This window comes from Cavia porcellus, unplaced genomic scaffold, assembly GCF_034190915.1.
Source record: "Cavia porcellus strain 051 isolate PalLab524CR breed Dunkin Hartley unplaced genomic scaffold, mCavPor4.1 scaffold_6, whole genome shotgun sequence".
Taxonomy (NCBI): domain Eukaryota; kingdom Metazoa; phylum Chordata; class Mammalia; order Rodentia; family Caviidae; genus Cavia; species Cavia porcellus.
This window is the reverse complement of record NW_026947489.1, coordinates 79,104,717-79,120,311: the sequence shown is the minus strand read 5'-3', so window position 1 is coordinate 79,120,311 and position 15,595 is coordinate 79,104,717. Positions and strand designations below refer to the sequence as shown.

Genomic DNA, 15,595 nt, shown 5'->3' with positions numbered 1-15,595 from the left:
TGACATTTGTAAAACTAAACCGTATGCATGATATTTATCAGCTGATGAAGCTAGATTCCTAAAATTCAGTAGTGGTGGCCAGATGAGCAAGCATGTGACCAATAGAGGGCTAACTCCTTGGGTCACAGTGAGTAGCTCTCAGAAGACTCTGTGAATCCTTCACAAGCTTGTTATATTGTAACAGTGGCTAACATTTATTACAGGTTTATACAATATGCCAAGCCTTACTTGAAGTGCTTTGCCGACATTATTTAATTTTTGCAATAACCCCACAAGGATTACACACACTTTACCAGCACATCATATTGCCTTTCTGTCAATTTCTCTTTTATTAAGCACTCCATCCCTGATGAGTATCAAATCAAATCAAATCACAGGTATACGGTATGATGCACCAACTGTCTATGGCAGTGATAACAAGGGGATGACAGTTAATTTAGAGCCTTCAGTTGTACGAACTGACCACTGCAGCACACGTGCTATACATTCACCAGCACTGGTCTACATCACAAATAAATAGGGCTTGTTCTCTCACAATAAAGCCAGGTCAGTCTTTTAAAAATGTCAACCCGGATACTTCCCACCTGAAAATTCAATGAATTTTTACTGTCAGAGGAATAAAGACAAAGATTCTTTTTTTTTTTTTTTTTGTCTTGTTCCTTTTTATCGGTACAGGGGCGGGGGGGGGGGGATCGAACTCACGACCGCCTGCTTTCAAGGCAGGCGCTTATGCTGCTGAGCTAAACCCCCAGCCCCAAGACAAAGATTCTTAATTTAGCTTATGACTACACCATTTGACCTCTGCTGACGGGTTAGGGTTGCAGTTAGCATAACTTGCTATTTTCCTCTTTTCTTTCTTTGTTCTGGCCATACAGGCCTTCATTTTGTTCTTCAATGTGGCACTTTCCTGACCTGTAAATTTTCCTTTCCACACTCTGCCCACCCAGTTTCCTTCATTGATCTCGAGAACAATTCAAAACACTAGTTCCCCAACAAATCTCCTTGACCACTAACTCTTATATCTCCCCCTCCTCCAATTGAGTTAGACCTTGCTTGCTATATTCTCACGGTATGTTGTACTTTGTACTTTGCAGAATTTTACCATAATTTTAAATTTTACTGCATAATTCATTATTTAATGCCCTTTTTCCTTTAACGTTTAAGTTTCAAAGGGAAGAACCAAGTCTGTTGTATGTATCAAGATGGTGCTGGAACCAGCACACTGTCTCACACATAGGAGATACTATGTAATTAAATACTATGTATTTAATCCCAGAACTCAGGAGGCAGAGGCAGGAGGATTATTGCAAATGCGAGACCAACCTGAGTTACAACGTGAGCCCAAGGCCAGCCTGAACCGCATAGTGAGACCCTGTCTCAAAAAAAGACAAAACAGAAACAAACCCAAAAAAAACTATGTATTTAAAATAAGTGTTGTAAGGCAATCTTATACACAAGAGATGGAAGCTGAGGTCAATCCCTTAAGGCACAGGAGTAAGAAAGTGTGAACACAATCAGTAAAGGAAGTGCCCAGGTCACTATGTCCTGCTTTTGGTATTATGCCTGGTGTGGCTGCTCCAGATTAAGCCAGTTTAATTAGTTCAGAGTAGAGACATAGAACTAGACCAGTGGAAAACACCATTGGGCAAGAAAATAAGCAGTAGAGCTCTCATGTATGACTTAATGAGAGACAGTGGCTGATCATCTGTCCTGAACATAAATAACCTCATGGGAGAACTTAAAATTATTACTACATAGCAATACTGCATTGACTCATGTTCTAGTGGATTTTAATTGATGTTTATGTGTTATGTGGAGTTTATAATAGGAAGATCCATAAACTTTGAGTGCCAGAATTGTTTAATATAGTCCTGGCTGTTCTGCAGCTCACTTTTTTCCCCCTGGCAGTTCACTCTTAAGTCATCTAAAAGTGAACTAGAAGGTCTGCTCGTGTTAGACTTATGAGGAAAAAAAGTTTCATAATATTTTAAAAAGAAAACTCCCCTGAAGATCACTGACTATTTCTATAGACAACCTGTATGACAATTAGTTCCAAAATACAGTATGGTATCCTGTGGAGATTCAGGCTTGAGTGGTAGGAGATAAGGTAGAGGAGTGTGATAAGAGCCTCTTTCTTAATTTAGGGCAAATACAGTAGTACAGTAGTTCCTGCCCCTTGCTCTTTTATTGGTCCTGGGGATTGAACACAAGGCCAGTATTCTACCACTGAGCTACATTCCCAGCCCCTATCCTCCCATCTTTAGGACTATGAGTAAGAGACTCTGATCTAGTGCTGGGTTCCTACAAATTCTGGGTTACTGTATTAAAAACTCTATTTAAAGTGAATTTTTAAAAACTAACTCTAATATATAAATAGGACAATTTAGACACTCCAAAAGTCTTCATATCCTTGGCCAGCTAAATGAAATTTTCAATTTAAACTCTCTTCAGTATGTTTTGATTCCACTTTTGTTGTTTATTTATGCATAGGTTTATATAGTTGCAATCAGTATACATATAACTTTTATTAATTTTTAAATACAACGTATCAAACAGAAAATGGCTTACATTCTCCTTGTGTCACAATTGTACCTAGTACATACAACTACATCATTATCATTATTCCATTTACCACACATTTACCATACATTTCAGTCATCATGTATGTCTTTCTGATGGTATTAGAAGAGCTATCTTATTTTTCTTTTCATTTAATATAATATTTGTGGAGAAATAAATGAATTGTAGCTATGAAATTTTATTCAACCTCTTCCCTTTATTTTAGTATTTTTAAAAAGTAGGTAATAGGTGCAAAATGTTTAAAAGTACAATATGATAGTAAGTAGTAAATTTCTATTTCATATTTGCTCTCTGGTTATACTATTCTTTTTCCTAATTAATATTCAAAAATTTTATGTATATCATAGATTCTAAGCAAATTTAAGTACCTAAATATATTGGTTTTTATTTTTTAAAGAAAAAATGATACACTGATTTATCTTGGTATAGATACTTTAACAGTATTTTTAAACAGTATTTGTAGGACAGAACTACTGCATATATTAGTTTAGATGGAAAATAACACATACCTTAGATATTTCTAATTATATCAAATGATGTAACAAACATCCTCAAATATACAAAACTTCACAATATAGGAATACTTCTGGAGAATAAATTCCCATTAATGAAATTTTTGGTACAATTCAGTTTCTAAACATTTAGAATTTTGATACATATTGTAATTTACACTCCACTAATAACATATAGCAAAGACATTTCCAATATGCCCCTGCCAACACAAAATCTGAGAGATAAAAATAGTATTTGTTATAAGGACTATTGTAGGGCCAAGGATTTAGCTCAGTGGCCTAAGTACTGGCCTGGCAAGCACAAGATCCTGAGTTTGATTCTCGATACCAAAATAAATAAATAAATAAATAAAATAAGGACTACTGCATATTTTTTCATATGTTGAAGAGTCATTTATGTATATTTTTCTGTGAGTTAATTTCCTTTACATATTTTTTCTGATTCTTAAAAAATGTACATTATAGAAATTAGCTTTGTGTCACATGTGTTAGAAATCCTTTTTCCAACATGTTGCCTTTTGACTTTTTGCTTTAGGATCTTTTAATATAGAATGCTTTGGCTTTATGAATTTAAATTTGTCAGTATTTTCTTTTTCAGTTTCTGGGTTTTGTGTTATATTTTCAAAGAGTCTCCGTTCCAAGACAATTTTTAAAATTTCTCCTATATTTTTTTTTAAATCTTCTTCCTTGTGTGTTATACTTTTTTACATTTAATTCTCTGATCTGTCTATAATTTATTCTGCCATAAGAATGAGGTATAGATGTAATTTTGCTTTTTCTATTTACTCTTTTCACTTAACATTTCATCTATAATTTTGAATCTATAGTTTTCACTTTTAAAAAATTAATATTATAATTTATGTTAATCATATCCTCCCTCATTATTAAACATATTTGTTAAAACTTTAGTACATATACTTTTTGTTTTTAAATAATGCCTTAGAAAAACAGTTTAAGAATTTCTAAGTCAAAGGATTTAATCATTACTATAATTTTTGACTAAACTATTAGATTACCTGGATTTCACCAACATAACCATCAAATAAGATGTATATATGAATATGATACATGAATTCGTTCCAAACAGAATACCTACATTATACTTGTACAGAATCTGACTGTCTTAGTTACATTTTATTCGTTGCGAGATAAAATACCTGAAGCCCAACTTGGGAAAGAAAAGATTTCTTTCTTACAGTTTTTGGAGGTTTCAGTCCACACTCAGTTGGCTCCAAGGCAGGTGGGCATGGCTGGGCCGCAGCTCACCGCTGCTGCAAACAGCAAGCAGGAACCACCAAAGAGCAAGACACACCTTCTTCCTGCCATTGCATCCTGGCTCCACCCTTATGTGGGTGTAGCACCGACACTATCAATCCAACCACTAGACAATGAACGGATCACAAATGCAAACTCATGAGGCCTGGGAGCCACAGACATAAACCATGACACTGACCAACCTAAAAATTGTTATTTCTTTGGAGAAAAAGTGTAAGTAGGTAAGAGGCTTTCTGGAGCAAGAAGAAATCAGAAATACTCTGTTGGAAAATCCTAAAAAAGTAACGTGGCTGACCACTCGGCTGGAAAAAAAAAGGACTGCAGCATTTAAATTCAAGGTTGCATTTTCCTGTTCTGTTCCCAAGGGCAGAATTTTTCTTCCCATATTAATTCCAAACACCTGGAGGTTCTAGTCACTGTCTAACACTTCTTAGTCAGCTTCTTCCATGAGCAATCTTCTGCCTGGCTCCTTGATAAGACCCTGCAAGCTAAGTTCAAGTAAGGCCAGGAAACGAGATGTTGTCCAGAGTGAAACTTGCAGTCCCAGTTCATGCATGCCAGGAAGGCATCTCCCCATGCAAAGGCACCTAGTGCAGTTACAGCAGGTTGCCAGCTACTTTGGAGCTATTATTATTATATATGGTTCCAAAGTGAGCATTCAGAGCTGTTATTTGTTGAAATTCTTTTACTGTTTGTAGCTCTTTCTGTTCTTTTCTTCTCCCTGCTGCTTCCTATGATTCTCTTTAAGGAAGTATTTTAGGAGACAAGGTTATTTTGACAGAATTATCTTATTATTACAACATTATGGGTTATAAGTTTTATGATGCTCCTTCTGAAAACCATGGTATGATTGCTGATATGACATGAGAGAAAAATCACAGCTTGCAATGGATTCCAAGCACATGTCTGACAGGCAGTATAACATAGTGAGCATAGCCTTGGGAATCAGACTTGAACATCACCACTTGCTAAATGTGTGACCCTAAGCAAATCCCTTAACTAATATGAGCTAAAGTTAACACCATGTTAGAGATACTCTTTTTGACAAGACTTTACCTAAATGATTATTTTGCCTTGCTGTTCTTTGTAACTGTTTCCCCATTTGTATTTTCATAACACTTTCTCATTATCTGTCTTCCCCAATAGACTATACATTTCATTAGGGAGGGGTTCCTTTACTTATCAGAGGGTACTCATTGCCTGAAATGGTACCTGCCATAGAGAATACTCAAAAAAATTGTAAAATAAGTGAGTTCACTTTCTCACTTCTAAAACAAAGATGAATAACATGACCGATGTCAGGAATGCAATGTGAGACTATACAGGTAAAACAAGTAAGACAGGGCTAGGCATTCGGTTAGTGCTCAAAAAATGTTAGCCATTATTTCAACTACACAAAATATACTATGGTTCTCAGCAAGCCATCGGTTTTGTAATTCAACTTACCTTACTTAGCAAGAGGAAGAATTACTACTCCTTTCCTGCTACCAAAGCATATTGTGAGAAAATATACAAAAGGCATTGTGAGGGAGCTAGAACACAGGCTCCATCAAGATGAAGACTTTATGTTAAATTTACAACTTGCTTACATCATTTGAGAAATTGGACATATAAGAGCAAACAGTTGAGAAAGATTATTCTTGAGTAAAATAGTGGTAGCACTCCAGAAATTCACAAAAAGAGTGGAAAATCAATCTAAGTATAAAACACCTCAGTGATATGTTGACTTGCAGTGATATATGCTACCTTATCTCCTGAAACATGAACTTGATTTATTTTATTTTATTTTATTTATTTATTTTTTTTTGTCTTTTTCCTTTTTATCGGTACCGGGGATCGAACTCACGACTGCCTGCTTGCAAGGCAGGCGCTTATGCCGTTGAGCTAAACCTCCAGCCCCATGAACTTGATTTATTAACTTAGCTTCCTCCTCTACTTCTACCAATAGTATTTGAAGTATTCTAAATTCAGTCTTCAGATGCTTCCAAATCTATAATTTTATAAGTCCTCTATCATGAATTTCTAAGAATCATGATTCTCAACTCCAGCTGCACTATCATCCACAGACTGTTGTAAAGAATAAAAAATGATTTCTTATCCAAAATCTACTGAGTGAAACCTTCTAAGGTGAGACTTAAATTTCTGTATTTTTAGAGAAGCTTTAAGCCAGAGTTAAAAACCAAAATCCCTATGGCCCTGACCTCCTAGCACCAGAATAATATTCCATGCAAGGGCAAAAGCAATCTAGCAAAAGGTTAAGAGTTCAAGATAGTAATGCCAGCAAATTTAGTTCTTACTACTAAAATGATCACATATTTTAGATGAGCCTGGTTCTTTGCCTATAAATAGAAATTACTGAAAGTATTTACTTCAAAGACTTAGATTCAATACAAAATTGTATAGTGAGTAGCGCCATTTCTGTCACACAGTAAGTTGTTTTGTTTTATCTCTCCTCTTCAGAATGGTAATTTCCCCCAGTCTATAATCTAAAAAGTCTGTAAAATTTTACTAATGAAAAACCTGGAAGTCCTGCCAATTCCTATTTTCCCTGCTCTTTCAAAACAAAATAAATGGCAACTATGCCTAAGATAATCATACCTCAGCTAATCATTATCGAAGTAAGAAAATACAGCTGAAGCTTTTATTTGACTTATTTTCAAATTAGACCATGATATTTATTTTTGCTTACAGTTGTTTCATAACTACATTCTATACTCTCCAGTGCTAGATGTCTCAAAAATATGATTCTTGTCATAAGAGAGATCAGATATAAATCCAGCACAGGAAACCATGATGTGCCTGAGCATAATTTTCAGATGCCTTTAGCCATAGCATCAATTATATGCAATTTGCAGATTACTGCATTAGGAGCTGTTGAGAATATAAAGATGTATAGGAACTTTTTTTTGCCCTCTCAATAGTCGTTTTTAAGAATATATTTCAGAAGTTGCCATATGTTAGTTATGCCACAAGCCAAATTAGGGCTGGTTAATAAAGGAAAAATGGTCAGATGACCACTACTTTCTACCTCCTTTCATCTAGACCTAATGTATTAATTTAATTTAATTGTGCGCACAGACACAGTGGCAGACTGCCCTTACTCCATTGAGGACGAGGGAATTCTGTATCTGTTCCTGTCATTTACTCAGCAAAGTTAATGTACTAGTAAATCTCTAGTCCTTGACATAAATTATTTATTTCAAACAATAACTCTGTAAGACAATCTCTATTTTACAGATGGGGGACATACGGCTTCATACAGCCTGTAAGTTTTAGAGGTGCAACTCTGACCTAGGCAGTCTGAAATTGAGCTAATCAAAGCTCCTACCGCTGTTACCAAGATTGAGGAAGTTCTTCAATGATTAACTTCATCATCTACTCCTCTTTATATCAGTCTTTCTACCTCAAATAGTTATCCAAATCCCAAATTACTTCCTTTGAAGAAAATTAAAAAATGAAGATTTTTTTTTTCAATCAATTTGCTCTACAAATAATCTTTTTTCCCCTACAAAGTTAAACATTTAGGTTAAGAAGTTGTTCTTCATTCCCTTTTACATGGGAAAGGAAATAAGGAGAAAAAAGAGGCCTAGGGTACAGAGGGGGAATGGGAAATATTCTGAGTAAGCAAAACAGGAAGATTCAATACCTTCAAAGAGCCAGTCAAGTTCATTTAACCATTCTTGACTTTTGGAGAGGAAAAAAATCCTTAAGTCTGACTTAAATGAATGAAAGTTCTGGCAATAAAGCAATCAAGAATAATTTCTAAGTGCATACACCTAATTTTTTCTAAGGGAGAAAAACCATTAAAACTAGAATTGCTCTTTCCCCATGTGTCCAACTTTATAAAAATATTTTTATGTATATTCCTATGTATTAGTCTCTTCGAGACAAAATCAGTCAAAACAATGAGCCAGTGCAAGTTCACAGAACACCATTACGGATTTAACAAATAAATTTTGGAGGATACCATGTAAAGAGCCTGGTACATATTCCATCAAAGATGCTGCTCTTTGGTAATGAGCTCACTGATAGCTGTCAGCTGATATGTGAAGTTGGCACTTCTCCCTTTTCATACAACATGGGGCAAAAAATATACCTTTGCCGAGGATTTTTCTCAGTGGCATAAGCACCTGGCCGGCAAGTGTGAGGTCATGAGTTCAATCCCTGGTACCAAAAAAGAACATACAAAATATAATCCTTGCACACTCAGTTTGTCATCTGCTAAATGTTGATAACAAAGGAGTGTTCATGTAGATTCATCAATTAATGTTTTTAAGTATTAGAGACATGAGTACAACTCAGCTTTTAGTGAGTTTTAATAACTGAATTTATGCCATTCCAGTCTCTTTGTCAACATGGAATGATGCATAACCAGGTTGGTCAATATAATTTGTGAAGGTCCTAAAAACTTGTGTCACGAAGACGAAGGAAAGCTGAAGATCAGGCAATATTATGGTAACATACATGAGAAATACTGCTTAGGCTGTTAGAATTTTCCGTGATGGAACTCAACAATATGTTGGAAAAGATCAAGTCCTGTAAAATCCTGGGGGGAAAATTCAAATGAGCCAAACGATTAAAAATATTTTTTAGTTCAGCTTATATAAAGCACATTAACTGTGCTATATAGAACTTGTTGAGTAGGATTCACTATATAGCAAGACATGGAAGAAATCTCCAAATGAGAAAAAGGGTTTCCACATTTATAAGCTTCAATTTGATACAAACCATCTTGAGCTGCTCATAAAACTGGAGGGAAGAGTTGGGCTCTGCCCAGCAATCCCTGAGTGGCCTGGCACCGCCTGGGCTCTGCCTCATGAGCCAAAAGTGCGCACAGCAATCTCTATCCTGCAGTGTGGCCTTGGTACATCGCTCGGAGCCTGGTAGAGCCCCACCCAGCATCCCCCATCACTGGAGGACTCTCAGGAAGGTCCCTCTAGGCATAGTTGGGCAAAATGCAGTCTCAAACCTCCAGCCCATCCCAAGCAAGCCTAGGGGACACAGACATAGAAGAAAATGTAAGCCATACACCTGAAATTCCTGAAATGATAGCAACTAAAGTAAAAAAAAAAAAAAAAACAACTCCAGGAAGCTAAAAAAGAACTTGAATCAGAAATACTCTCCCAGGTTAAAAAAAACAAATGATAAGTGTAATGAAAGAAATGCTAAACATAGCTAAAGACCTAGTTTAAAAATTGGAGAAACAACGCAAAAAGATGGAAACCTTGAATGACAATATAAGAAACAAACAATGCATGAAACAGATTCAAAGAGATATCCAGGAAATCAAAAATTCCATTGAAACTTGGCAAAATTGCCTCAATGAAAGTGAAGATAGACTTTCAGACCTTGAAGACAAGGCTGCAGCTAATGAACAGGAGAGGAAAGATCTTTTAAAAATAACAAGGACTCAGGAAATAACAATTCAACAGCTGTAAAATGATGTGAAGCAAAACAACATAAAATTAATAGGTATAAATGTAAAAGAATGTGACAACACAAATGATATCAAAAGACTATTTACAGAAGTAATAACCAAAAATGTCCCAAACATGAAAATGGAAACTGACATACAAATAAGTGAAGCATACAGAACTCCAAATAGCCATAACCAAAATAAAACTACATCTAAACATATAATCAACATCCCAGAAATTCAACGTAAGAGCAGAATATTAAAATCTATTAGAGAGAAGAGACAGATCACCTATAAAGGAAAGCCCATCAGAATCACAGTCAACTTCTCAACACAAATAGTGAAGTCAAGAAGAACATGAAGTACTTCAGATCCTAAAGGAAAACGACTTCCAACCCAGATTGATGTACCATACAAAACTGTCCTTCAAAATTGATGGGAAAATATGATACTTCCACAACAAAGAACAGCTGAAGAACTTTATGACCACCAAGCCAACCTTGCAAAGAATACCAAAAGACATTCTAGATAGACATAGGAAAAACAACTAAGCAAGGCAAACAAACAGAGGGGGAACGTAAAGAAAGATAACACGACAAAAATAAATCAATATATATCACTTATAACCACTAATGTAAATGGCCTCAATTCACCAATTAAAAGAAACAGACTGGCAGAGTAGATCAAGAAACAACATCCAACCATGTGCTATATAAAGGAAACCCATGTAACCCAAAAGGAAACTAACAGACTGAAAGTCAAGGATGGAAAACAATACTTCATGAAACAGGAACCCCAAAATAAGCAGGGGTAACTATTCTGTTTGCAGACAATGTGAACTTCAAACCAAGAATGATCCAAAGAGGTAAAGAAGGTTACTACATACCAGTTAGGGGAAAATTCAAGAGGAAGAGCTAACATTCTTAAATATATGCACCAAATTCAGGAGCACCCAGCTATACAAAACAAATATTAACAGAAATGAAAAATCAAATAAATAAACACAATTATAATGGGAGACCTTAACACACCATTGACACAAAGAGACAGATCAACTAGACAGAAAATTAGCAAAGAAAAAATAACAACTGAATCCCATCTGTGAACAAATGGACTTAGGGGGCATGTACAGAATGTTCCACCCAACAACATCAGAATATACATTCTTCTCAGCAGCACATGGGACATTCTCTAAAATAGACCATGTATTATCCCACGGAAGATGCTTAAGTAAATACAAGAGAACTGAAATTATCCTATGTATGATATCAGATCATAGTGCCATGAAACTAGAAATTAGTGACAAAAGAAACTTCAAAAACTCCACAAACACATGGAAATAATACATTGCTGAGCAATCAGTGGGCCACAGAGGAAACTAAAGAAGAAATTAAACAATATCTACAAGCAAATGAAAATACAAATACAACTTACCAGAACCTGTGGGATGCAATGAAAGCAGTCTTCAGAGGAAAATTTATTGTGGTGAATCCCCACATCAGGAAAACAGAACAAACGCAAATAAATCACCTGATGCTATACCTCAAACATCTAGAAAAACAAGAGCAAGTCAAGCCCAAAGCCAAAAGAAGGGAGGAAATTATAAAGATCAGAGCAGAAATCAGTGCAATAGAGACTAAGAAAACAATACAAAGAATCAATGAAGCCAAGAGTTGGTTCTTTAAAAGAATAAATAAAATTGGTAAGTCCCTAGCCAATGTTATTTTAAAAAGGAAAGAAAAAACTCAAATTCATGCAATAAGGAATGAAAAGGCTGGAATCAGTATAGACCCTGTAGAAATACAGAAGGTCATCAATATCTACTTTGAAAACTTCTTTCATAGGTTTGATAACACAGAAGAAATGGACAGATTCCTAGAAATATATGAATTACCAAGGCTGAATCAAGAAGATGTAAAACTGCTGAATAACCCAATTTCAATTAATGAAATTGAAAATGTAATTAAAACCCTACCAACAAAGAAAAGCCCAGGTCTTGATGGATTCACTGCAGAAGTCTATAAGAAATTTAAGGAAGACTTAAAGTTGACACTTCTCAAATTCTCCCTGAAGAACATAAATATAAAAATTCTCAATAAAATACTGGCAAACAGAATGCAGCAAATCATCAAGAAGATAATACATCACAACCAAGTGGGATTCATGCCAGGAATGCAGGGATGGTTCAACATATGCAAATCAATAAATGTAATCCATCATATCAATAGAGCCAAAACTAAGAATCATATGATCATTTCTACAGATGCAGAAAAAGTTTTTGATAAGGCCTAACACTCATTCATACAAGAACCCTACAGAAAATGTAATAGATGGTCTTTACCTCAATATGATAAAAGCCATCCATGATAAACCAACTGTCAGCATCATATTAAATGGCCAAAAACTGAAAACTTTTACTCTAAAATCAGGAACAAGACAATGATATCCATTATCACCACTCCTATTCAATATAGTGCTGGAAATACTAGGCAGAGCAATTATAGACAAAAGAGAGAAATAAAGGGAGTAAGGATAGGAAAAGAAGAAGTTAAATTATCATTATTAGCAGATGACATGATACTCTACATAGAAGACCCCCAAAACTCCATTGAAAGACTCCTAGTAATAATAACTAAATTCAGTAATGTAGCTGGATACAAAGTCAACACTCAAAAATCAATAGCATTCCTATACATAAACAAAAAACTCACTGAGAGAAATAGGGACACCACACATCCTTCACAATAGCATCCAAAAAAATGAAATAATTAGGAATCAATCTAACAAAAGAAGTAAAAGATCTCTGGCCCTGAATCAAGGCCGACAGCTTCCTGACACTGTTGGTTTCAAGTAGGAGCCCAAAGAGATGTCTTTCTATGGTTTGTTGGCCATTTCACAACTTGGGCACTGAAATGGTCAATTCATTAGAAAGAAACAGCTTGAAGCAACCCCTACCACCACTGTGAGCTGCTGTGAGTGTGGCAGGCTGCAGTGGCCCAGGACGGGAGCCACTCGCTTTTACAGGGACCTGCGCCATGCTGAGACTTGGAGTGCCAGGAAACCAAGCATCCCCCCTCCCCTCAGTGAGCAGATTTGAGCGTGGCAGGCTCCGGTGGCCCAGGACAGGTGCCACTGGCATTTACCTGGAACCACACCATGCTTGCTTGGACCTGGAGCACTGGGAAACCAAGAAACCCCTCCCTCCCTGCCTGTTGTGTTTTGTTGAACTTCAATATACATGAAAGTATGGATAGCTATTTTGAAGAGAATAAGAGACTCTACGACAGTCATTAGTGACTTCCCTATTGGCTGGTTCTGAAACACCTTCATCATTCTGTTCGGATCAGTTTTATACTATGGACAACTATTTGGAAGAAGATAAGAGACAATATGATAGTAAAGATCTCAGGTTGTCTAGCTTTGAAATTTATATCTCTTACATTGCTTTCTTATGTCCTATTTTGTTCTGTTTTGTTGTGTTTAATTTTACCCCCTTTAAAATAAAATGTTTTTAAAAAGATCTATTCAGTGAAAATTATAATACCCTGAAAAAAGAAACTGAAGAGGTTCTCAGAAAATGTAAAGACATTCTTTGTTCATGGATAGGAAGAATAAATATTGTGAAATGGCCATTCTCCCAAAAGTGTTATACAGATTTAATGCAATTCCAATAAAAATACCATTAGCATATCTCACAGATCCCAGGAAGCAGAGATAGTTCAACATATGCAAATGATTCCTAAAATTCCCAGAGAAATGATTCTTAAAATTCACCTGGAACCAGAAAAGACCTAGAATATCAGACAATTCAGGACAACAAAGGCAAGGCAATAGACATCATAATCCCTGACTTGAAGTTATACTACAAAGCTACTGGAATAAAATCAGCATGGTAATGGAATAAAAACAGACCTGAAGATCAATGGAATAGATTAGAAGACACAACTACAACTACAAACATACTCAGCCACCTTCTATTTGACAAAGGGGCTAAAAACATGTTCATGGAAGAAAGATAATTTCTTTAATAAGAGGTGTTGGAAAAACTGCCTCTTCATATGCCAAAAACTAATACTAGATCCATGACTATCACCATGTACTAAACTAAAGTCAAAATGGATCAAAGATCTAAATATTGTAACATAAACACTAAATTTGCTGGAAGACAAAGTAGGTAGAAATCTAAAAGGGCTAGGCAGAGAATTCATGAACAGGAATCAAACCGCATGGGAAATACTCCCTAGAATCAGTAACTGGGATCTCATCTTATTAAAAAGTTTTTGCATGTCAAAAGAAATCTCCAAAAGAATAAAAAGGAAACCCATGAATTTTGAAAATATCTTAGTCAACTGTCTCTCAGACAAATGATTTCTGTCTAGAACATATGAAGAATTTAAAAAAATGGACATCTGAGATGAACATATAGGCCTCAGATGAAGAAATACAAATAGCAAACAAATACAAGAAAAAGTGTTCAGTATCATTGGTCATTAGAGAAATGCAAATTAAAACCATACTAAGACTCCATCTCACTCCAGAAAGAATGGCCAGGATCAAGAAAACTAATAACAACAAATGCTGGAGAGGCTGTGGAGGAAAAGGAACACTCTACACTGTTGGTGGAAGCATAGACTGGTGCAACCACTGTGGAAGTCAGTTTAGAGGTTACTCAAAAAGCTGGCATTGGAAGGGAAAAGAAAAAATATCTAAATTTGTATAAACATACTTAGGATAGCTAAAATGATTGTGCTACAAATTCTATTAGGTCTTGGACAAAACAGTTAACATTCAGAGGATTGGATCAATTTTGCATGTTTGTGTCTGGTGATCTGAGGAACTCTTTTGAGGATCACTATGTAAAATAACAACCTTAGTTATGTTCTTACCACCTTGTTTTGAAGGCTTATATCGTCATTGTTTTGGGCTCTTTGCTAATGTTATTTGTCTTTTTGTTTCTTGTAATTTTTCTAGTAATTTGTTTTGTTTTATTTTGCTTTTCCCCTCTAATGCAGAAAGGATAGATGTACATGTAGAGGTTATACATGCCTAGAACTTGCATTATGCGTGATGAAATGAAAAGCTATTTTGAAGAAAAAGAGACATTATGGTATCCATTGCTGATTTCCTGTCATTATGCTGTAAAATACTTTTGTGCAATACTTTTATTCTTTGTTTAGAGTGGTTTTAGTCTGTTTTGTATTATTTAATTTCAATATACATGAAGATATGGACAGCTATTTTGAAGAGAACACAGAGACATTAAGATAGCCATTGTTGATTTTCTTACTGTCTGGTTTTGAAGGCCTGCAATGCCTTCATTATTCTGTTTGGTCAGTTTTATATTATTTTGTTTTGTATGACTTCATTGTGTGTGAAGATATAAACAACTATTTAGAAGAAACAAGAGATACTATGGTAGCCACTGTTGATCTCCTGTTGTCTTGCTTTGAATTCTGTGTCACTTATATTGTTTTCTTTTGATCTGCTTTGTCCTGTTTTGTTTTACCCTCTTTAAAATAAAAAAAAAATAGAATAAAAATTTTTAAATGGAGGGAAAATTCCAACATCAGCCTCGTCTAAGGGTATGACAGTCCAAAACCATGTTTATATAAAATCTTTCCTCATTCCAAATCTCTATATGCTTTATGGTAAAGATCAGCACAATTAAAACCAAGATATCAACATGTGAAGCTTCAATTTAGATTCAGTGGGAAACAAAGAGATAAAAGTATAAATTAGAGATCTGGATTGAAACGAGAAGCAGAGACCTGGGCCTTCTACAAAGAATTGGTCCTGTTTACTTCTAATGTCA

General features: G+C 35.4%; 1 protein-coding gene and 1 non-coding gene across 4 annotated transcripts in view; one reads left to right on the top strand and one right to left on the bottom strand.

Moving 5' to 3' along the window:
- Ssh2 (slingshot protein phosphatase 2) overlaps nt 1-15,595 on the bottom strand; it is a 245,482-nt gene that overhangs the window by 180,648 nt on the left and 49,239 nt on the right. The gene's annotated exons all lie outside the window — the stretch shown is intronic.
- On the top strand, nt 12,587-12,723 carry LOC111756780 (small nucleolar RNA SNORA2/SNORA34 family). Its single transcript, XR_002791198.1, has one exon. It is a non-coding gene; the product is annotated as a small nucleolar RNA SNORA2/SNORA34 family (small nucleolar RNA).